At 42.9% G+C, this 24,851-nt stretch overlaps 1 protein-coding gene and 2 pseudogenes across 1 annotated transcript in view; all 3 read left to right on the top strand.

Annotated features, from left to right (window-relative positions):
- Window positions 1-24,851, top strand: part of LOC115935014 (HLA class II histocompatibility antigen, DRB1 beta chain) — a 185,863-nt gene that overhangs the window by 85,821 nt on the left and 75,191 nt on the right. The gene's annotated exons all lie outside the window — the stretch shown is intronic.
- LOC101131587 (HLA class II histocompatibility antigen, DR beta 4 chain) lies at window positions 1,671-24,393 on the top strand (annotated as a pseudogene).
- On the top strand, window positions 4,865-6,991 carry LOC115934941 (putative male-specific lethal-3 protein-like 2; annotated as a pseudogene).

Genomic DNA, 24,851 nt, shown 5'->3' with positions numbered 1-24,851 from the left:
TCACAGTTAGTTTCTTTTTTTCATAATTTGTTTCTCTTTTTCTTTTTCTTTTCTCCTTCTTTCTGAAGGAGTATGATCTAGTGGCTGAGCTTGAGGGATATATAATTTGGTTCAATCTATAGTGTACCATCTACTAGCGTATCTTTGCAAAAGTTGTTTTATCTCCATCATTTTAGTCTCTCCACCTGTAAGCATGAAAGGGGTGTTTATTTTACTGAGCTGATGTGAGAATTAAATAAAAATGTGAAGTATAGAAAGCTTTTATTACAATTCTGAGTACAAAGTCAAATGCTCATTTTTATCGCAGCATGGTGAGAATCCTGCTTCTGGAAACACTAAGGCACGTAAGGAAGGAGTGCCTATCACAACTGTGGTACAGTGTGAATTAATGCAGAGCTTTATATGTATAGTTATACTGTGAAGTCCATTCTGAATCTTAGATGTCACATTTATATTAATATAAAGCACAATAATTATCTAAATGTAGAATTATATGTTTAAAATTACATGATTACATCAGCTGATGTAATTCATAGTTTTTCTCTAGGGTTCTCTTTCCTGAGCATTCTGTAACATATTAGTTAGCACAGTCTTCTTATATCTTCCCTTATGATTAAAAAAAAGAAGCATAATACTAAAGGGCCATAGCCTCAATCAAATGAGGAAATCCTAATGGGAACCAGGAATGAGAGATTGAACACTCTTCACATAAAATATTAATTATTTAAAAATAGAGTTGTTCTGTCAACTGCTGACTTTGACTCCTTGATACATCTCTCAGACCCCTGAATACTTTGATTGGATAGTTGACCTTATCACATTGTTAGGGTAAGTGCTATACAAAGGCACCTTCAGACCATAGGTGGCACCTGCAAGCCCCTTCCTCTGTGTGTTCTGGAGGTGCCACAAAACTTGGGGGCAGCATCAGGAAACACGCTTGAAAAAAAACCTTTTTAGTCAGATTAAATTATTAACAAACTTTCCATTTCCTTTAACTTACTAAAGACATCCCTACCTGGAAATAGGTACAGAATACACTCTCCAGTCAACAGCTGTCATTCTGTCATATCATCAGATACCCAGGGGCTGTTGCTACTTGAGGCGTCCACAGAATCACAGCATTTTCCAGTATTGAAAGACCTGAAAGATCGCAGTGCCTTCATTTCAACTGTGAGACATGAAGTAATTTTCCCAAATCTATGACATTAAAATATGGTGCAATAAGGACCAGATTAAAGGTGTCCTGATTTTCAACCATGTTCCCTCCATCTCATTTACTCCTAACAGTCACTGCTGCAAATACTTCTGTTGTCAAGTGGGAAATGAATGCTCCTACAAGGCTCAAACTTGTGAAGACATCACTGACCAGCACAGAGCTGGCTCACAATAAGGACCCAATTAAAGTGTTTTACATGCAACTGGATCAAACCTTCCAAGTACTAACTTAAAACAATCATTTAAAGAAGGAAATTGTTTCAGAAGGGGACCTTCATACTGCATCTCTGAGCAGCAACTGATGATGCTATTGAACTCAGATGCTGATTGGTTCCCCAACACGAGATTACCCAATCCAGGAGCAAAAAAATCAGTAACTTCCTCCCTATGTTTGGGATGTGAGTAGAGGGAGGTCATAGTTCTCCGTGAATGTGAGACTTACCTGCTACCCTGGCACCTGGTCCTGTCTTGTTCTCCAAGATGGCGTGTCTCAGGCTCCCTGGAGGCTCCTGCATGGCACCTCTGACAGTGACACTGATGGTGCTGAGCTCCCCACTGGCTTTGGCTGGGGACACCCAACGTAAGTGCACATTGTGGGTGCTGAGCTACCATAAGGTGGGTAAAGTAGGGAGTTAAATTTGTCACTGTTCCCAGGCCATGTCCCTTAAGAATTTGTGATGTTTTCAACAGGGATTGCACATCTTTATCATATGGATCCCAAATTACTTCCTCCACAAAAGGAGTTTGGTTGCTTGCCCTCTCCATGAGACTGTGTAAGGGGCCTCCATACAGGTCATTTCCTCTCAAATCTCCACCAATAAAACCTTTGCATCACATGTCCTCAGGGTCTTTAGAGGATTTAGAAATAAGGATGCTAAAATAAATTCCCCATACAGCACTTCCCTTTATTATGTCGACCTATGTCAGACAAAAGGAGATTTTTTTCTGAAAATTTTGTGGGAGTCAAGGGAATTCAAAGGGTCTCTCCTAGACAATCCTGGGTTATGTCCTCCACAAGACCTGTGGTATTGGCCTCTCTTCCTCATATGTGGGGATGGAGCCAGTGGCCTCCCCATTATATCCTTTCTTTTCTTTCTGCAGTCCAACCTTTATAAAGCCTGTATCCCTGTAGCATATGTAGGTTCCTGACAAAAGTTATGCTTAGTGCTCTTTCTTTCTTATGGGGAAAAAATCCCTGGAACTGAAGCTGAGATCTTCAGTACTTGCCGTCACCATATAGACAAAGAATATCTCTGGGGTGTTCTTTGGTGCCTAAAGAACTTAAGGCATCCTCTGAAAACCTGGCCCAGGTTAGTGTTTTTTATGAATCTCTTTTAACCTTTCTATACTAGCTTCTCCTACATGCTCTAACTAGACTCCACAAGAAGAGATTCAATGAATGTAGGAAAAATTATATGAAATTCTATTGTTGTAAGTCAAAAATAGTCAAATATCAGAAATTTGCTAAGGTTCCAACTATATACTCTGAGTGGAGTTACTGAGACAATGTGGACATTGTTCACATCTCATAGGGCTGAAAGTCAATGAGCAAGTCTTGGAAACTCATTATCTTACTGGGGTCTTGTCCTAAATTTCATAGGTTCACCCATTATGCTCTCGGCTTTTCTTATTTAGCCGTGTCTGCTTACCTCTTCCTCCAGTTTCTCTCTATTTTTCCCCAGCTATGTTGTCATTATTCCCTGAAATCCTTAAAGCTTGCACAGACCCAGAGCACTATGAGGTTCATCATAAGAGATAATTTCTTCCATTTTTGAGGCAGGGCCTGGCTCTGTCACCCAGGCTGTAGTGCAGTGGTGTGCTAGAGGCTCACTGCAACCTCTGCCGCCAAAGCTCAAGTGATCCTCCCTCCTCAGCCTCCAGAGTAGCTGGGACTACAGGCAGGCAACCACACCCAGCTAATTATTGTAATTTTGGTAGAGACTGCATTTTGCCATATTGTCCGGGCTGGTCTTAAACTCCTGGGCTCAAGCGATCCTCCTGCCTCCCAACATGCTAGGATTACAGATATGAGCCACTGTGCCCAGACGAAAAGAGATGAATTTTAATTAAAAAAAAAAAATTCTTTTTTTCTTAAAATTACTGTTTCTTTGGCTGGGCGTAGTGGCTCATGCCTGTAATCCCAGCACTTTGGGAGGCCGAGGTGGGCAGATCTCTAGGCCAGGAGATCGAGACCATCCTGGCCAACATGGTGAAACCCGTCTTTACTAAAAATTTTAAAATTAGCTGGATGTGGCGGCACGTGCCGGTAATCCCAGCTATTCAGGAGGCTGAGGCAGGAGAATCGCTTGAACCTGGGAGACAGAGGTTGCAGTGAGCCCAGATCATGCCACTGCATTCCAGCCTGGTGACAGAGCTAGACTCTGTCCAAAAAATTTTAAAAAAAAGAAAAAAAAGAAAAAAATTACTGTTTCCTTACCTGTGAATTATTCTTCCAACCAGAAGGAGGAGAAAGAAGTTTGCCTGTATTTCTCACAGGGAAGAGAAGGGGTCTAGTGTGACATCAAAATGAAAGAGTGCTGGAGCTTAAGCCCCTTCTTGCTTTCCAGGATCCACACAGTGATCAGTTCACAGAACGCTGGTTTATTCATATAAACCACAGTTATTTTTCTCAGCAGCTGCTGTGTACTGGGCTCCCTTCTAGGTTCAAATCATTCTATTTGAGTAAGATACAGTGGGTTGGTCCCTACTCATGGAAGTTACACCATCATAGAGGAGATAGACAATAACCCAATAATCATTTAACAAAGAAGAAAATGTCAGAGAGTCATCGTGCACGGAAGAAAAGACATCAGGTTTATGGAAAGAGAGAATTGGATCCACCCAACTTTGGTTCATATGCTTAGGCAGCTCTACCTGAGAAAGTGACATTCAGCTGAGACAACAAAATAAGTAAATAGCCATGTGAAGATCTTAGGGTCGAATGTTCCAGAGAGACACAATGGAGGAAAACCCTGGTGGGGGAAATTATGTGCAGAGACAGAAAGAAGGCTAGAGGGGCTGACGTATAGGAAGCAAGGAAATGGAGAGGCAGAAGATGAGGTAGGATGCAGAGAGGAGGTCAGGAGCCTCATCATATTAGGCCCTGATGTTTACAGTAAGAAATTTTAATTTTATTTAAACAGATATGGGAAGCTACTGGATGGTTACAAGGAGAGTCAATTTATATTCAATTTTTAAAACTAATTCTAGCTGTTCTGTGGGGGATTGGATTGCTGGGATTCACGAGGGATCAGGAAGCCTATTTAGGAGCACAGCAGGGAATCCTCAGGGAAAACAGCTCGTGGCTTCCTGGTGTGTATTAGTGATAAAGACAGTGAAAAAGATGAAGTAGACAGACTCGGCATGTATTTTGCTCAGCTTGTTAATGGATTACTGTAAAGGGGATAGAACAATCAAGCTTCTTCCTAAGGATTTTGTCTTGAGAAATAAGTGGATGGTGGTGGTGTTTACTGAGATAGGGAAAACTGTGGGAGGAAATTATTTGAAGTGGGTGGCTGGAAATGATTTATTGACATTTATGTGGAACAATCAGAATGTCAGTGGAATTTAAGACTCATGGTGAGTTCAGGGCTGGAGGTGTTTATGTTGACGGCATCAATACATGTACTCTGTTAAATTCCAGGGAGTGGAAGAGGATACATAGGGTAATAACTTGTGTGTAGAAAAAAGAAGAAGGCACAGGCCAGCAAAGGGGACTGAGAGGGAGCCCCCGGGATGTTGGAGAAAAACCAAGAGAACACAATGACTGTAAGTCAAGGAAAATAGATTTTTTTCAAGAATAAGGGGCCTGGGACGCAGACGCAAGCCACTGACAGAGGAGGCCTCTTAACTATGGCCTCTCCATCGAAGAAAAGGATGAAAATGATGAAAACTCAATAAGCAGTTCCTCTGACAGTGGTGAAGACAAGGATGGAAAAATAAGTGAAGTAAGTGATATTGAAGAAAAGACTGAAGTGAAAGAAGAACCGGAGCTTCAAACGAAAAGGGAAATGGAAAAAAGAACAGTAACTCTAGAAATCCCTGAAGTTCTGAAGAGGCAGCTGGAGGATGATTGTTACTACATTAATCGGAGGAAACGTTTAGTGCAACTTCCATGCCACACCAACATCATAATGATTTTGGAATCGTATGTGAAGCATTTTGCTATCAGTGCAGCCTTTTCAGCCAATGAGAGGCCTCGTCACCATCATGCTATGCCACATGCCAACATGAACGTGCCTTATATCCCAGCAGAAAAGAATGCTGACCTTTGTAAGGAGATGGTGGATGGATTAAGAATAACCTTTGATTACATTCTCCCGTTGGTTTTACTCTAACCCTATGAACAAGCTCCGTATAAAAAGGTGACTGCATCTAAGGTTTTTCTTGCAATTAAGGAAAGTGCCACAAATACTAATAGGAGCCAGGAGAAGCTCTCACCCAGCCCACGTTTGTTGAATCCATCCAGTCTGCAGTCTACAGACAGTCAGTCGACCAGTGGTGAACGAGCCACCCCCAAAAGGCGCAAAGCCAAGACGCAAGCAGTGCAGTCTCTGAGGCAGTCCTCGCCCCACACCGCCAACTGTGACAGGCTTTCTAAGAGCAGCACCTCACCTCAGCCCAAGCGCTGGCAGCAGGACATGTCCACCAGCATGCCCAAGCTGTTTCTGCACCTGGAAAAGAAGACACCTATGCATAGCAGATCATCTTCACCTATTCCTCTGACTCCTGGCCAGGAAGGGAGTCCTGTGTTTGCTGGCTTTGAAGGGAGAAGAAGAACTAATGAAATAAATGAGGTCCTCTCCTGGAAGCTCGTACCTGACAATTACCCACCAGGTGACCAGCCACCTCCACCCTCTTACATTTACGGGGCGCAACATTTGCTGCGATTGTTTGTAAAACTTCCAGAAATTCTTGGAAAAATGTCCTTTACTGAGAAGAATCTGAAGGCTTTATTGAAGCACTCTTATCTCTTTGTGAGGTTTTTAGCAGAATACCACGATGACTTCTTCCCAGAGTCGGCTTATGTCACTGCCTCTGAGGTGCGTTACAGCACCAAGAACCCCCAGGCAGTCTATAAAAGTGTTGATGGTTCTGTAAGAACAACTGCTCCATCTAGCATGGCGTTCTGAGTTCCAGGTAAACAATTAACAAGGTGGTGTGTCTTTATCCAGAGCACAAAACACAGCGCCCACCCGGGGGCTTTGACAGAGGTGTGCCCTGTTGTTTGAGTTCCCCATGTACTGTAGTTACTCTGTTTAGAATTATTTCCTAGGTGCCTGAAAGTGTTCTGACATGACACTTGCTACTTTGCAGGCCATCTGTGATGGCAGGTAAAAAACAACTGTGTTCACAGTGAAATGTTCATGGAAGTCTACATAGGTTAAGCCATTTCAGTAGACATTGCAGTTAGTTAGCAAGAACCACATTGTTTCATTATTTGTTAGCATTAAACAAAATTTTTTTTGCAAATTGGTTTCATTCTCTTGATGAAGCTGAGCAACTCTGTCCAACAAGGTTTAGTTTGTACTTGAAAACTGCAAAGTAGTCCCAAAGTATTTTAGAGGGAGTCCGTATTGATGGCAAAAGAAAATTTGCGGCTATAATTTGCTTCTGACGGTTCCCTCTTTGTGAAACATTATTTTTTGTGATTTAAAGAAATCGTTGCTTTTCTTGTTTGCAATTTTACAGCTATACTTTTTTGTGTAATGTTATGGTTCCCTTTCTGTAAAATGTTCTTTTTGGTGATCTAAATAAAGCCTGTCTTGTTTGAAAAAAAAAAAAAGAAGAAGAAGAAGGGAGAAGCCAATGAGTATCACTAAGTGGGTGAAGTGAGAATGTGAGAGAGAAGCAAGTGCTGGGTTTGCTGGAGTTGGTATTTGCAGTCAATGGAGTATCCAGGATGGAAAATGGATTGGACCATTTGAAGAGCAAGTAGAAGAAGTGAGGATGAGGTTAAGGTTGACTGTTTTGAGTAGAGAGCTTCAGGGAAGGACTGTGATCTGGGTTCAGGGAGCCAGCTGAATCTAAAGGAAAAGGCTAAAGAGGCTGAAGAGAAGCAGGAAGACCTGTGAACCAGAGATGCTCAGTCATTACTGGCAAAGAAATACGAGAGGGTCCCTGTGTGCAGTGGTGAGTGCTCACGTAAACGTCACACAGCCAATATTTCACACAGCCCATATTTATTAGTCACTTAGAATATACTAGTTATTAATCTAGGTCAAGAAAATGGAGTGATGGATAAAATGAATCTGGTCTCTGTCAGTATATGCCATATAACATTTTGCAGTGACTGTGTACCAGGCCTATCATTTTCAGTATGCAATTTCAATAATGACCCTATTGTTATCTGTGGCATTTAAAAACATATTCATCTCTGGAATCTAAAATTGAGAAGATATAAGTAAAACCCAGTATCCCAAATGTAGTGCTAGAAATCAGATTGCAGTTTAAATCTGAGCACGTAGAAAGTCCCTTTCTCCTATGTCAGGAGATGCCTTTTGTGTGAGGTTTGTTTAGGTATACTGCATTATTAGACATAAGCTAGTGTTTCTGCTCTATGTTTAGAATGACAATTCTTTATGAAGCTAATAGAACAGAAGACAATTGCAAAATCATGATGAAGATACTAATTCCTTTAGATCAAGGAATAGGAAAAATAATGTGAGCTGCAGTTAAAGGGATCATAAAAATTAAAATGGAAATATATTTGAGTGTTTATTATGTGATCAGTGCCAAGAAGAGTCATTATTTAATTTTACACTTAAAAAAATCCTGTGAAGATGATACTATTACTAAATGCATTTGATAGATTACAAAAAGGCTTATGGGTGGTAAAAATTGACCCAAGTATAGGAGATCATGTTTCCATTCAAATTTTCTGATTCTAGAGATTGAGAGTCTGTCCATCATTAGTGAGTAGTGACCAGATTGTGTCTGAATTATTGACAGAATTTCTGATATTCATATGTACCAGGTTGTTTCTTGAAGTGGGAGCAGAGATGCAAGGGCTGCTAGTTCCAACATGTAGGAGAAACTTTCATTCATTTTGCATTTATCATTTTAAAAGTTTTATATGTCTATCTTGGGCATGTGTTGAAGAACACAAGGAAGTATTAATTCGCTCCTTGTTCTGAGGTTTGACTAGCAAGTTGGCCTGAGGTTGCCAAATAAAATACAGGTTCTTAGTTAAATCTGAATTTCAGATACATACCGTAATTTATTGGGAATCCAAATTTAAGTGGGCATCCTCTGGTTTCATTTGCCAAACCTTTCAACCCTAACTGGGACACATGAGCATGGATTACAGGGCTAGCCATGCAAGCCACAGTGACAGTGACTTCACACATTTTTATTTTTTAACTTTCTCTCTGAAAAGAAAGTGCTTACACAATTTAAGAATAAAAAGACAGACATTTTTGATCCAGGGCATCGTTTCTAAAAGGCAAAGGAAGATTTGTGAATGTCATACTCAAAGTGTGGGGACCTACTCATGTTTTGTAAACTGTCTGAAAGTGAATGTCATTTTTTTGGTTTCTCCCTTTCTGAGGGGACTTGACTACAAAACCAAGAGTCCTGCCTCTGGCCAAGACTGGAAATTTGATGCCTGCTAGTATTGTTGGGAGTGGGAGATTGAAAGAAATGAGTTAGTTGGGGCATTAAATGGGAATAGAATAGCTGTGGTTGTGATTCATTACTACAGATAATTAGTGGACCAGTGGCACAGAAATTAAGAAAGAAGATGCTATGACAGATAAATGATATGATTTGGTGACTGATTTTTAAGGCAAGGAGATTAGTAAATCTTGGTTCTCAACAAGTTCATTTTCTGCAAATGTAGCACTGTATTGGGACCAGAATTCTACACTTTCATTTTATGTAGGACCAAGATTTTCAACAGTTACTTTTCAAAATAATTCTCAGCTGCTCTGTAACTAACAGTGACTTGTTCAACACAGATTTTTTCAGATGGTTTACACCTATGGTTCTTACCCAGGGACAGTTCACCACCCCTCCTTTCCCTCCCACCACTCTTGGGGAATGTGTGGAAATGTTTGGAGGAATTTTTGGTTGTCACAACAGGGATTTCTTCTGACATTTAATGAGCAGATGCCAGGGATATTTTCTAGAGAACCTGCAATGTACACAACAGCCTCCATCACCAACAAAGAATTATCTGGTCCAAAATGTCAATAGTGCAGGCTGAGAGCACTGGTTCACACTGTGCTCTTTCTGAAAAGTCTAGACTCACATCTTTTTTTTTTTTTTTTTTTTTTTGAGATGGAGTCTCACTCTGTCACCCAGGCTGGAGTGCAGTGTTGCTATCTCGGCTCACTGCAAGCTCCGCCTCCTGGGTTCTTGCCATTCTTCTGCCTCAGCCTCCCAAGTAGCTGGGACTACAGGTGCCCACCACCACGCCTGACTAATTTCTTGTATTTTTAGTAGAGACGGGGTTTCACCATGTTAGCCAGGATGGTCTCGATCTTCTGACCTCGTGATCTGCCGGCCTCAGCCTCCCAAAGTGCTGGGATTACAGGTGTGAGCCACCGCGCCCGGCCTAGACTCATATCTTTTATACACTCACCACCCAATTCACTTTATGGTTAATTTTTGCTTGTTTCATTAGAAAAAACTAGAGAGTTGCATAAATTCAACCACTTTCTTGTTGAATCCATTTAATGTAGTGTTGCGGGAAGTCAGGGACCCCGAATGGAGGGATGGGCTGAAGCCATGGCAGAAGAACATAAATTGTGAAGATTTCATGGACATTTATTAGTTCCCCAAAGTAATACTTTTATAATTTCTTATGCCTGTTTTTGCTGCAATCTCTAAACATAAATTGTGAAGATTTCATGGACACTTATCACTTCCCCAATCAACATCCTTGTGATTTCCTATGACTGTCTTTACTTTAATCTCTTAATCCTGTCGGCTGAGAAAGATGTATGTCGCCTCAGGACCATGTGATAATTGCGTTAACTGCACAAATTGTAAAGCATGTGTGTTTGAACAATATGAAATCTGGGCACCTTGAAAAAAGAACAGAATAACAGCAATGTTCAGGGAATAAGAGAGATAACCTGAAACTCTGACCGCCAGTGAGCTGGGCGGAACAGAGCCATATTTCTCTTGTTTCAAAAGCAAATGGGAGAAATATTGCTGAATTATTTTTCTCAGCAAGGAGCATCCCTGGGAAGGAGAATACCCGCCTGGAGGTATAGGTCTATAAATGGCCCTCCTGGGTGTGGTCGTCTTTTATGGTTTGTAGACTGTAGGGGTGAAATAGACCCCAGTCTCCCATAGTGCTCCCAGGCTTATTAGGAAGAGGAAATTCCCGCCTAATAAATTTTGGTCAGACCCTGTCTCCTGATAAGATGTTATCAATGATAATGGTGCCTGAAACTTCATTAGCAATTCACCCCGGTCCTGTGGTCCTGTGATCTCACCCTGCCTCCACTTTCCTTGTGATTTTCTATTACCTTGTGAAGTACTTAATGTCTGTGACCCACACCTATTCGCATACTCCCTCCCCTTTTGAAAATCCCTAATAAAAACTTGCTGGTTTTTGCAGCTTGTGGGGCATCATGGAACCTACCGACATGTGATGTCTCCCCCGGATGCCCAGCTTTAAAATTTCTCTCTTCTGTACTCTGTCCCTTTATTTCTCAAACTGGCTGATGCTTAGGGAAAATAGAAAAGAACCTACGTGACTATCGGGGCAGATTCCCCGATAGTGTAGAGAGCTGGAGGCTGGAGAATCGTGACCAACTCAGCATTCCACTGAGGCTATATGATCAAACAGCAAACTGTTTATCAGGAATACAGAATAGGGGCAAACTCTCCTCTGTGCTGGCTGCCAGAAGGTTGGCTGAGGGCAATCACTCCCTGGCACCGGGCTCCTGGAGTTTATCTACTGGGACATCTAGAGCCTATTGTTCGAGGAATGCAGTCTTGCAAGGCTGCTCTGGAGCAAGCAGCAGACAGACAACCACCCCCTTCTCGCTATCTCTTTTCAATAAATACGAAGACAGCTCAAAGTTCAGGGCCCTTGTTCACTAAGAGCAAGGTACCCCCGACCCCTTCTTTCAAATAAACTCTTTTGTCTTTATTCCCCCGTTCGTCCTCCTTTGTTCAGTCCAACAGGGTCCATGGCATAGTGACTTTCAAACAACAACAGGGAGATGCCATAGTGGTTTCCAAACACAGGCACATGAGAATGTGAACAAAGAAGGTCTGCTGGAGCAGAGGGACTGAAATTGACAAGATGAATGGGGACCCCGGGATGAGTCTGCTGGCAGCAGATATAAGGTCAGTGCCCTAAAGAGGTACTGGGAGCAATATAAGGTCAGTGCTCCAAAGAAGTATTGGGAATGGGAAGTTTTCTGAATCAGGGTAACATGGGGCAGAATTTCCCTATTGAAGAAAAACATTATGTGCAGTTGCTTAAAGTATTGTAACAATCTGGTGCTCAGGTTAGATCTCAGACATTAACTACGATGCTGCAGGAGGTTATTACACATAACCCATGGTTCCCACAGACAGGCACTCTTGATATGGAAAATTGGGACAGAGCAGAAGGATTAAAATGGGCTCATCAAAAAGCTCTCAAAGTTGATCCTTCTCTTTTCTCCACTTGGAGTTTAGTCTGTACTGTCCTTCTGCCATTATCTCCTTCTTATTCTGCTGGACAGCAGGAGTGATGTTCTGAGTCTAAAAATCTGAAAGAATCTGTTACACAGCTCCAATTGAAAATAAAAAATGAGAAGGGGGATAAAAATTGGCCTATACCACCTCCTCCAATAGCAGAAACATCTGTACTGCCTCCTTCGGTAGCAGAAATAGAGACCCCAGTACAGAGAATTTTACACTCTGCTGCCATAGCTGGAGAGCCCTTAGGACCATGCTCTTTTCCTACTTCTCTAAGGCCTGATCCAGATAATCCATAGCAGCTTATTCATGAACACACTCCACTAGAGTTTAAGTTGTTGAAGGAATTAAAATGAGTGTGGTAAACAATGGCATAGAGCCCATTCACTTTAGGATTGCTAGAATCTGTATTTGGTGCTATGTGCCTTCTACCCTTTGATGGAAAGCATTTGGCTCACACTTGTTTGTCTCCCAGTGCATACCTGACATGGAATTTAAATTGGCAAGAAATGTGTGCAGACCAGGCTAGACAGAATCGTGTAACTGGACACAGAGATATTACAGAGGACATGCTGTTAGGTAATGGCCCTATTCAGACCTGGAACATCAAGTGGCACTCCCACATGCCAGCAGTGTGCACGGGCTGCTAAATGCGACTGGGCCACAATTCCAGAAGAGGGAGATTCAGTACAATCCTTTTTACATATCATGCAAGGGTTGCAGGAACCTTATACACAATTTCTTGCACGATTACAAGATGCAATGAAGCATCAGATTCCTCATACCGATGCTGCAGAAATGCTAACCTTAACTCTAGCTTTTGAGAATGTAAACGCAGATTGTAAACATGCATTGGCACCTGTGAGATGTACAAAAACTTGGGAAATTTTCTCAGAGCTTGTCAAGATGTGGGAACTGAGCTTCATCACTCTACAATATTAGCTCAGGCAATGGCTAATTTAGCAGTTGACAAATCTAAAAGGAGCCAAGGGTGAAACCCTAAAATGGAAAAATGTTATAATTGCGGAAAAACTGGACATTTTAAAAAGGAATGCCTCCAGATCTCAGGACAGAAAGGACCTTACAATGCGGTGCCCCACCCAGCGGAAAAAACACCAGGACTTTGTCCTCGCTGTAACCAAGGAAGTCACTGGGCTAATCGGTGCCACTCAAAATTTCATCAAAACAGCACCCCCCTGTCAGGAAACTAGAAGGGGGCCTGGACCTGTGCCCCTCAAACAATGAGGGCATTTCCAATTCAGACCACAGTCCCACTTCAGGGATGGGTGCCAGGAGAAAGATTGATTCCTCATATTCCTCACCTCAGGAACACCAGGAAGTGCAGGATTAGATCTCCCCGCCAGAGAAAGAACTATATTAGTTGGAGGAGACAAACCTACCAAAGTTCCCACCGGCTTTTGGGGCCCCTTACCAACATGATACATATGACTAATTTTAGGCAAAAGTCCCCTTAACTTGCAAGGCATCACTGTAGTCCTTGGAGTAGTTGACTCTGATTATGAAGGAGAAATTCAAGTAGTTTTAATGTCAAAAGATCTTTGGGTTTTTGAACTGGGAGAATATATTGCTCAATTGTTCCTTATTCCCTGCAAATTACATCCTTCTCCATGAAAGGAGAAATGAGGAAATACAGGGTTTGGGAGAACAACTACACGGGAAACCTATCTATCCCAGCCCATAACCTCTAATAGACCCACCCATGTAGTACAAATTAAAAGAAATTTTATGGGCTTATGGATACAGGAGCTGATGTGTCAGTAATATCCAGTAAGGACTGGCCCCCAGTATGGTCTCTCAGACTAACCTCCACATCCCTAATGGGAGTAGGAGCACCTAAAAGTGTTCAACAGAGTGCTGAGATTTTATCTTGTCTTGGTCCGGATGGACAGTCATGTACTTTTCAGCCTTATGTTGCAAATACACCAATCAATTTATGGGATCAAGACTTACTTACAGCATGGAATATGAGACTTACAAATGAAAACTTTGATAACCCAGGATTTAAAACGTTGAAAGACATGGGATATCAGAGTGGGAAAGGTTTAGGGAAATTCCTATGAGGAAAACCCAACCCGATATCAATAACTGGAAAAACAGATAGAAAAGGGCCATGACATCAGGATTTCTGATGGGGGTCATTGATATTTCTCCTCCACCCTCTGCCTAACCATTAGAATGTCCAGTGAGAAACTTGTATAGGTGGATCAATGGCCCCATCTCAGGAGAAGCTGATGCAACTTCAGCAGCTAGTATAAGAACAATTGGACACAGGACATATAGAGGAGTCAGCCCCTGGAATTCACCAGTGTTTGTTATTCCAAAAAAGTCTGGAAGATGACAACTGCTGCATGATTTGAGAGCTATTAATGCAGAAATTAAACCAATGGGTCCATTACAGCAAGGTGTGCCAACTCCAGTGGTCATTCCTAGAGATTGGCCTCTTGTAGTAATAGATATTAAGGATTGTTTCTTCACTATACCATTACACGAGAAGGATAAGCTTCGATTTGCCTTCTCTGTGCCTTCTGTTAATCAAAGAGAACCTATTTCTTGCTATCAATGGAGAGTTTTACCCTAAGGCATGCTTAACAGTCCAACGCTATGTCAGCATTTTGTAGGGCAGGCATTAAAGGAGCCTCGAAATATGTTTCCTGCTTCTTACATCATTCATTTTATGGATGACATTCTTTTGACCGCTCCTACAGATCAAATCTTACATCACTTATTCTGAGAAAGAAAGCAGACTTTAACTAAATGGAATCTCAAAATAGCCCCAGAAAAGGTACAAACAACTTTGCCATACTGTTACTTAGATAATATCGTTACTGAAAGAAGTGTACGGCTTCAAAAAGTAGTTCTCCATAAAGACAGGTTACAGACTTTAAGTAATTTTCAACAGTGGTTAGGGGATATTAATTGGCTGCATCCGATGCTAGGTATTGCCACTTATCGACTGACACATCTTTATGAAACCCTACAAACAGATTCTTCATTAGATTCCCCTCGGCAATTGACCAAAGAGGCAGAAGCTGAGTTACAGTTTGTAGAACAGATGCTTCAGCAATGGCATGCCTCCCGGCTACAGCTACAAAAACCTTTGCTTTCACTATCCTTCAGAAAAAATTTTGCAGTTTTATAAATCTATTCTTTCATTCTTCCTGTGATTACTCATCACAAGCCTATTCCAGGTGGACAAAACTATTTTACTGATGGCTCTTCCAAAGGTCATGCAGCTATTTATGGACCCAAGCATACTCAAACAATAATGACCTCTGGGGTTTCAGCTCAACCCTCAGAGTTGATTGCAGTCATTCAGCTTTTACAGCTCACAGCTTCAGATCCTATCAACATTGTCTGTGATTCAGCTTATGCTGTAAATGTTGCCAGCATAAAAGTACCCTATAACCAGAACTGCTTAATTTGTTTCTAAGACTTCAACAACTATTCGCTCTTGTGCAGCTCCTTTTCGTATTTCTCATATTCGTTCTCACACACAACTTCCTGGAGCCCTATCTCTAGGTAATGATAAGAGCAGATAAATTGATTGGTTCTGTGTTTCAGCAAGCTTAACCCTCTCATGTATTACTGCATCAAAACACTTCTGCCCTTACCCGTATATTTCACTTGTCTCACAGCCAAGCTAGATCTATAATATAAGCCTGTACTACTTGCCAGCATGTCCCTGGAGCCACACCTGTAGAAGGATGTAATCCATGAGGCTTGGCTCCAAATGGATATTACACACATAGCAGCCTTTGGTAAGCTTAGCTATGTTCATGTGCCTATAGACACATATTCTCATATGCTGCATGCTACACACCAAACAGGTGAGACAGCTGGTCATGTGCAGCAACATTGTCTGTCATCATTTGCTCATATGGGGATACCTAAACAACTAAAAACTGACAATGGACCTGCTTATGCTAGTCATGCTTTTCAAAATTTCCTACAGCTTTGGGCTATAACCCATAAAACAGGAATTCCTTATAATCCTAGAGGACAAGACATTATAGAGCGGGCACATCAAACATTACAACGCATGTTGAAGACAAAACGGAGGAGTAGGAGACAAGTTACCACTGCAATCAAAGTTATATTTAGCCTTATTTACTTTAAATTTTTTGACTTCTGGTATGGATGGTAAGACTCCAGCGGAAAGACATTGGCCACTGTTAGAGAAAAAGAGGAGAGGTTTTCCGAAAGTGTTATGGAAATCCCTGGAAAAAGGACAATGGAAAGATCCGGAGGATTAACTGACGTGGGGATGAGGGTATGCTTGTGTTTTTACAGGAGATGGACAAACTGTGTGGGTGCCCTGAAGGTGCGTGCGACCATGGAACAGGAGACTGGAGGAACCCAGGGTGGCCAACCATGGGCCCAGTCTCTTCGGTACAGGTCATGAGCCAGCTGAGCCTGAGTGCAAAGATGGAGAGAAGGACGATCAGAGTCACTATTACATCAACCCCCATAAACTGGGGGCAACTCAGGAAAACCACGCAGGAAGCTGAGAAACTACTGGAGCATCAGGGACAGGCAAAAACCCCTGATTCCACATTCTCGACTATGATAGCCTAATGTCTTGTGCGGTATGTTTTCCCTGTGCAGAGGCAAAAATATATTGGGCGTATGTTCCCAATCCCCCAGCAGTACGGCCTGTACTCTGCAGTGACCCTCCTCCTGAGATCTAACACGATCGGGGAGCATGGACTCCAGGACCCCTAACTCCCCCTGAAATAGAACAGTTAGACTCTCAGAACAATGTCGTCAATTATACTGCTTCACTGGAAGGACTCCCTTTGTGTATCACCTCAAAGACGTCACTCAGCCATAGCTGTCTTACAATTCAAGCTCACACATGGTTGCATCACCATGGAAAAATCATGTACTTATTAAGTCTTGGTTCTATTAATGCAACTGATGTGCTAACCAACCATTCCCGGGCCAATCGCCCTGACTGTGCTGACTATATGGAATGGATTCCCTTCAACAGTTCCTATCCCCCTCTGTGGACCCAGTGTCTTGACCCACTGGCTAGAAAACAATCTATGTTAACTGGACATATTGTTGATTGGGGACCTAAAGGTCAACTACATGAAAAAGATAATAATCAGAAATCATGGCACAAATTTCGCTGGCATTGGTGGCAAGCTTATAATGTTTCTCCTTTATACCACACCGGGATCCAATCCCATTCTGCTGCCCAGATTGCTTGGCATGGAGCAGGCTTTAGCCCGCCTCTTCCTCAGTGGCATTATCTAGGGAGGAAAGGACAAATCCAAGAGATGTTAAGGAAGGTAGCACTCTCATTTATGAATGGCAGCATCTGGGTTGGGATATCATCCAATAATAGCAATAGTAAGTGACACAGTTTTAATGTTACATTTGTAAGGAATATCACCACTCAATTTACAGCTTGTGTTTTTACCTGTAAATCTTGCCAGTTATATCACTGCATTAATCATAGCACATTGCAAACACATAATATCTCTACTTTGATAATTTTGGGTCGCATCCCTGGACTGTGGATTCCCGTTAATCTGTCCAAGCCTTGGGCTGCCACACCTGCTTTGCATTATGTGAAACCTTTTCTAACTCAGCTTACTCATCATGCCTGTGGAGCCTTAGGCATGATAATTTTTGCTATTCTTTTCTTGGTAACACTAATAACTTATGTTGTGATGTCCTCTGTAGCTTTGCATAGTGCTATTCAAACAGCTCATTACATGGAGAACTGGATGCCTACGGCCGACCAAGCATGGCTACTTCACAATAAAATTAACACTGAGTTACAAACTGAAGTGGCAATGTTGAAATCCATGGTTCTATGGTTAGGGGAACAAGTACAAATCTTACAGTTGCAGCAGCAATTGCTTTGTCATCTTAATCACCCTCATATTTCTGTAACCAACTTAGAATATAAGCAAAGCGAGTATCCATGGGACCTTCTGAAAGTCCATTTGCAGGGAGCTTTCACATCCAACATCATCTTTGATATTAGTGAATTACAAAACAAAATTTTTGACTTAAATAAGCAAACTCAAGAGTTTCAGCCTTCTTTAGAAACCTGGACTGAATTCCAGCAAGGCCTGGAGAGCCTCAATCCTTGGACCTATCTAAAACACTACGCTAACATCTCATATGTAGTTCTGGGAATAATGTTTTGTCTCTGTCTTCTGTTCATAGTCTGTAAAACTGGATGGACCGCCAATCGGAAAATGAGAGCTGCCCAACCTGGCCTTACATTCTTTCAATTAATACATAAACAGAAAGAGGGAAATATAGAGAGCCAGAGGCCGGAGAATCATCACCAACTCAGCATTCCACAGAGGCTATATGATCAAACAGCAAACTGTTAAATATAGAATGTGGGCAAACTTGCTTCTGTGCTGGCCACCAGAAGGTTTGCTGAGGGCAATCACTCCCTGGTGCCGGGCTCCTTGAGGTTATGTACTGGGACATCTAGAGCCTATTGTTCGAGGAATGCAGTCTTGCAAGCCTGCTCTGGATCAAGCAGCAGACTGACACACACCCCCTTCTCGCTATCTCTTTTCAATAAATATGAAGGGAGCTCAAAGCTCAGGGTCCTTGTTCACTAAGAGCAAGGTGCCCCCTGACCCCTTCTTCCAAATATACTCTTCTGTCTTTTGTCTTTATTCCCCCATTCATCCTCCTTTGTTCCGTCCAACAGGGATCGTGGCAATTTAGTCAATGCAAGTTCAATATCTTCATATTTATTTTTTGCATTATGCAATATTTTTCAACATTTTTATGAGTTGTTGATCATCACTATCTCTATTAGCTTTCAACAGTTTGCCCCTGTAAGTCACAAATAGTGATGCTGCTGCGATTATTTTTCTTTTTTTTTTTTCTTTTTTTTTTTTTTTTGAGATGGAGTCTCGCTGTCGTCCAGGCTGGAGTGCAGTGGCCCGATCTCGGCTCACTGCAGGCTCCGCCCCCTGGGGTTCAAGCCATTCTCCTGCCTCAGCCTCCCGAGTAGCTGGGACTACAGGCGCCCGCCACCTCGCCCGGCTATTTTTTTGTATTTTTAGTAGAGATGGGGTTTCACTGTGTTAGCCAGGATGGTCTCGATCTCCTGATCTCGTGATCCGCCCGCCTCGGCCTCCCAAAGTGCGGGGATTACAGGCGTGAGCCACCGCGCCCGGCCAGTGATTATTTTTCACTAACATGCTTCAGATTTCTGTAGTGATTCTACTTTCGATATTATCACAATGTAAAATGCTATTTATTCATGTCATTTTTAACCACAGTATTATTTTTAAGTTATTTTTGTCATTTTCACACTTCAATGAAACATAAAGACAAAACATCAAAAATACATACAGTGTTTTACATATGTGTATATTTACACATATGTATGCATGTTTATATGTATTGAAACTACAGAAGCACATGTCACCAATAAGAGTTCTGAGACACCTTTGACCACTTACCCTTATCAGATGAGATTTGCCAAATGAGTTTTGGGAACAAATTTCTTTTAACTGAATTTCTGAGCTTTGTAGATTTAGAAATGCAAAGGAAGGTTTGTGGACATTTACGGAGATCATGGTTTTATTCTCGTTAAATCTCTTTGATACTTTCCCATTGTCTTTAGTATAAATCCAAAATCCTAACAGCACACACGAGGTTTTTCAATACCTGGCTTCTTGTGATTTCTCCAGGCTAATCTTTTACCCTCCTTCCCCTCAGCCTCTCTGCTTTAGTGAACTTTGTTCTAGTTTCTTCAAGAAGTTCATCAATTCAACCTTTTGTACATGGGATTTCCTAAACCTGAAATGTGCCTCCCGTTTTTTCCAAACAGACACAGGCTCCACTCTGCCCCCTGGTTCACACCTGCTTAACCTGTCAGGTCACATCTGAACTGTCACTCTTCAGAGGGTCCTTTTCTGGCACCCTAATGTAACTGAGATCATCCTATTATTCTCTGTTCTAGAACTCCACACCTCCGACGTTTCTCTTTCCTGTCTAAGCTCTTCTGTGTTTGGTATTTGGCTATCACATTCGCTGCTCTTTAAGCTCCCCCAGCGGAGTGGAGAGGTCTGTTTTCCCTTGCTTGGATTCCTAGAGGCAGCGCAGGCCTGGCACAAGGTCATCACTAAGAAAGTGTTCACAGGATGAACGCGGTGGGTGCTGTTGAAGGAACTGGTACAGCGTGTGGGATAAGAGAAGGAGCAGAGAGTGTCTTTCGGGTGGAGGCTCCCAGGAGGAGGCTGCGCAGGCTGCGGTCCTTGAGGGATCCTCCTCCAGCTCCTGCTTGGAGGTCTCCAGAACAGGCTGGAGGAAGGGAGGGGGTCCCAAAAGCCTTGGAATCAGTGGTAGTTTTCCCGCCTGGTCCCCCAAACCCCTGTACGCCTAATAGGCATAATAGGAAGAGGGAGGATGAGTCCCTGGGCTGTGCGTGGTCAGGGTTGCAGGTGGGGCGGATCAAGGTTCCCAGTGCCCGCACCCCACCCAGGGAGCCCTGGATGGCGGCGGCGCTGTCAGTGTCTTCCTTGGAGGCCATCCCTGTGACCGCATAGTTCATGTCCCCACAGCACGTTTCTTGGAGCAGGCTAAGTGTGAGTGTCATATCCTCAATGGGACGGAGCGGGTTCAGTACCTGAACAGATACATCCATAAACGGGAGGAGAACCTGCGCTTCGACAGCGACGTAGGGGAGTTCCAGGCGGTAACGGAACTGGGGCGGCCTGTCGCAGAGAAATGGAACAGCCAGAAGGAAATCCTGGAGGAGAAGCGGGACAAGGTGGACACCTACTGCAGATACAGTTACGGGGTTTTTGAGAGCTTCACAGTACCGCGATGAGGTAAGCGCGGCGGGGGGCGGGGCCTGAGTCCCTGTGAGCTGGGAATCTGCGTGTCTGTGAGGGCGGGGGTCGGGGCGGCAGGAGAGAGAGAGACATCTGTGAGCATTTAGAATCCTCTCAATCCCGAGCAAGCAGTTCTGAGAGCACAGGTGTGTGTGTAGAGTGGATTTGTCTGGGTCTGTGTGGCTGTTGTGGGAGGGGAAGCAGGAGAGGGATGCCTCTTATCCTTGGAGGCCTCTGTGGGGAGGTGATATGGGAGGTGGGTGCAGGGGGCTGGAGAGAGAGGAGACCTTGATTGTCCTGGGTCCTTAGAGGTGCAGGGAAAGGAAATGTAAGGTGTGTGTGGCTGGGGTGAAGGTTTAGGGGAGAAGAGCTGAGGGGTATGGAAGGTTTGGGATAATGTGAGGAGGCCAGTTCCAGACTGTCCCTGGCACACACCCTTCATGTAATCTCTGAAATAAAAGTGTGTGCTGTTTGTTTGCAAAAGCATTAGATTAACTTCTAGGGGAATTGAGGAGACCTCTGAGGCACCTCTGAAGCTTCTTTAGGTCTAAATTTCTTGCCATTTTTTTCTTTTCTTTTCTTTTCTTTTTTTTTTTTTTTTTTTTTTTTGAGACGGAGTCTCGCTCTGTCGCCCAGGCTGGAGTGCAGTGGCGCGATCTCGGCTCACTGCAAGCTCCGCCTCCCGGGTTCACGCCACTCTCCCACCTCAGCCTCCGGAGTAGTTGGGACTACAGACGCCCGCCACCACGCCCAGCTAATTTTTCTGTATTTTCAGTAGAGACGGGGTTTCACCTTGTTAGCCAGGATGGTCTCGATCTCCCGACCTCGTGATCCGTGGGCCTCGGCCTCCCAAAGTGCTGGGATTACAGGCGTTTTGTTTTCTTAGTGTGTATATTTTTACATAGCTGAAATGATTGTGAAACTAACTTCTTGAATTACAGTTTTAACACATTGTTACTATGTTATTATAATGCTAATAGTTTTCTAGTAGTTACATATTATTCTTTTATATATAATAGTTATGACACAACTCACCTCACTTTCCCTTTTGTTGACCATTCACCTGAAGTTGAAAATGTATGTTTCTGGTTAATTTTTCATTTATGTTTTTTGATTTGTAATCCTTTTGAATTATTTTGACCTATTTATTGGCCAGTTATAATTACTGCTCTAAGAATTCCCTATTGTATTTGATAGGTAATGGACAATGATCTACTGTCTAATATCTCGAGGGCTTAGTATTTTTCTCAGTGATTTTTTTGGTTCTTTGTACTGTAAGATTATTAACACTTTCTTCATATTTCATTAAGCATTTGCTCCAGTTTGTGGTTTGTATGTTGATTTTGAAAACTCTCTTCCATGCTAAGGATCTGAACATTTTTGGTTCGTTTGTTTGTTTTTGTTTTTGTTTTTGTTTTGATATAGAGTCTCGCTCTGTTTCCCAGGCTGGAGTGCAGTGGTGCGATCTCGGCTCCCTGCAACCTCTGACTCCCGGGTTCAAGCAATTCTCCTGCCTCAGCCTCCTGAGTAGCTGGGATTACAGGCGGGCGCCACCACGCTCGGCTAATTTTTGTATTTTTAATAGAGACAGGGTTTCACCATGTTGGTCAGGCTGTTCTCAAACTCCTGACCGCGGCCTCCCAAAGTGCTGGAATTATAGGCTTGAGCCACCACACCCAGCCTGAACGTTTTCATTTAATGAAATATATTGCAAAATGTTATTAATGATTTACAATCCATCTCAAATCTACAACTTTGTGGTATTGCTGTCTCCAGGTTTCTCCTTCCTTCTCACAAAAAAAATTGTATTACTGAGAGTATGCTAGTGTCAGGGATTTTCCTAGGCATAAGCACTCCAACTAATGAGTCCCAGACCCTGCCTCGATCCAAATGTCATTCTGGGAAAAAAAAATCATTTTACAATGATAGGTCTAATAATAGCTATGTTTATTTTGCACAGGAGATGCAGTCATCAGCTAAATGTAAATATAAGAACTTTCAAAATTAAAATGACTTTCCTTAATCCTTCTCACTGCTTTAGGACTCATGCCTTTCTAGGAGCTTAAAGATTTGGAGAATCGGCCGGGTGCGGTGGCTCACACCTGTAATCCCAGCACCAAGGCGGGCGGATCACAAGGTCAGGAGATCGAGACCATCTTGTCTAACACAGTGAAACCCCATCTCTACTAAAAATACAAAAAATTAGCTGGGCATAGTGGCACGTGCCTGTAGTCCCAGCCACTCGGGATGCTGAGGCAGGAGAATCACTTGAATCTTGCAGAGACAAGAGGCGGAGGTTGCAGTGAGCCAAGATGGCGCCACTGCATTCCAGCCTGGGCAACAGAGCGAGACTCCATCTCAAAAAAAAAAAAAAGATTTGGAGAATCATTCCTGTTTGTTTTGCACAGGAGATGCATTGATCAGCTAAATGTGAATATAAGAACTTTCAAAACTAAAATGATGTTGCTTAATTCCTAAATCTCTGCTTTAGGACTCAGGCTTTTCTAGGAACATAAAGATTTGGAGAATCATTTCTGTCTGTCCCACCTTCCCAGGGGCAGAACCATTTCTGTGGTGTTCTAAGGTGTGAGTGCATGGCGGTACTATTCCTAAAAATTCATACTCGGTTTCCTCATGTACCCTACTCTGTGCCTTTATCTATCCACATTGCTTTAAGACATATTCTTCTTTCAAGGTGTAAGAGGATGATAAATAGGTGCCAAGTGGAGCACCCAAGTGTGATGAGCCCTCTCACAGTGGAATGGAGTGAGAAGCTTTCTGACCTCATAAATTGAAGACTATCTTCAGTCATTGTTTTGTATATTTTACGTAAATTAATCCTCATATAACCCCAAGAGGTAAATCAGTATAATTAACCTACATTATACGTGAGAAAGTTGATACACAGAAGAATTGAAAAACTCTTCCAGGATCAACCAGTAAAAGGCAGACCTTGGATTTGAACCAGGCAACCTGGCTCAGGTATCAGTTTTAATTAATACACTCTGTACTTTCAAAGATTTGTAAACACTTTAACAATGCATGACAATTTCAAGCTATGAAGAAATAAATAAAATTTTTACAACATCTCTCAAATCTAATGGGTCCACACTATCACGATTAAATTCCAGGCTGATGACACTGTGAGGGCATATGGCCAGCTGTGCTGGAGGCCTGGTCAAGGCCAGAGCCTGGGTTTACAGAGAAGCAAACAAACAGCTGCACAAGGAGACTAACTTCCTGATTCATTCTCTCTACCTTTTCTTCTCCTAGTCCAACCTAAGGGGACTGTGCATCCTTTAAAGATCCAGCCGCTGCGGCACCACAACCTCCTGCTCTGCTCTGTGGTTTCTATCCAGGCAGCATTGAAGTCAGGTGGTTCTGGAATGGCCAGGAAGAGAAGGCTGGGGTGATGTCCACAGGCCTGATCCAGAATGGAGACTGGACCTTCCAGACCCTGGTGATGCTGGAAACAGTTCCTCAGAGTGGAGAGGTTTACACCTGCCAAGTGGAGCACCCAAGTGTGAGGAGCCCTCTCACAGTGCAATGGAGTGAGCAGTTTTCTGACTTCATGAATTTCTTACCCACCAAGAAGGGGACTGTGCTAATCCCTGAGTGTCAGGTTTCTCCTCTCCAACATCCTGTTTTCATTTGCTCCATGTTCTCATCTCCATCAGCATAGGTCAGTGGGGGTAGCCCTGTAATCATTTCTAGAAACACCTGTACCTCCTGGAGAAGCAGTCACTCCTGCTAGGCAGAAGAGGCTGTCCCTCCTTTGAACATCCCCATGATGGCACAGGTAGGGTCACCCAGTCTCCCTGGGCTCCAGGCTCTGCCTCTGGATCTGAGACTGAGTTTCTGGTGCTGTTGATCTGAGTTGTTTGTTGTGATCTGAGAAGAGGAGAACTGTAGCGGCCTTCCTGACATGAGGGGAGTCCAGTCTCAGGTCTGCCTTTTATTAGCTCTGTCACGCTAGACAAAATGCTTAACCTTATTGAGTCTCAGGCTTTCTGTTGATCAGATGTTGAAGTTGTGCCTTACATGAAGGCTGTAATCGTTGACGGAGTTTGATGCCTGAACCTTGTAACTGTTCAGTGTGATGTGAAAACCACTTTCCCCCCAAAAATGGCTAGTTATTTC

This window comes from Gorilla gorilla, chromosome 5 (genome assembly GCF_029281585.2).
Source record: "Gorilla gorilla gorilla isolate KB3781 chromosome 5, NHGRI_mGorGor1-v2.1_pri, whole genome shotgun sequence".
Taxonomy (NCBI): Eukaryota; Metazoa; Chordata; class Mammalia; order Primates; family Hominidae; genus Gorilla; species Gorilla gorilla.
Note: the sequence above shows the minus strand (reverse complement) of the source record. Positions and strands in the feature narration are given on the sequence as shown.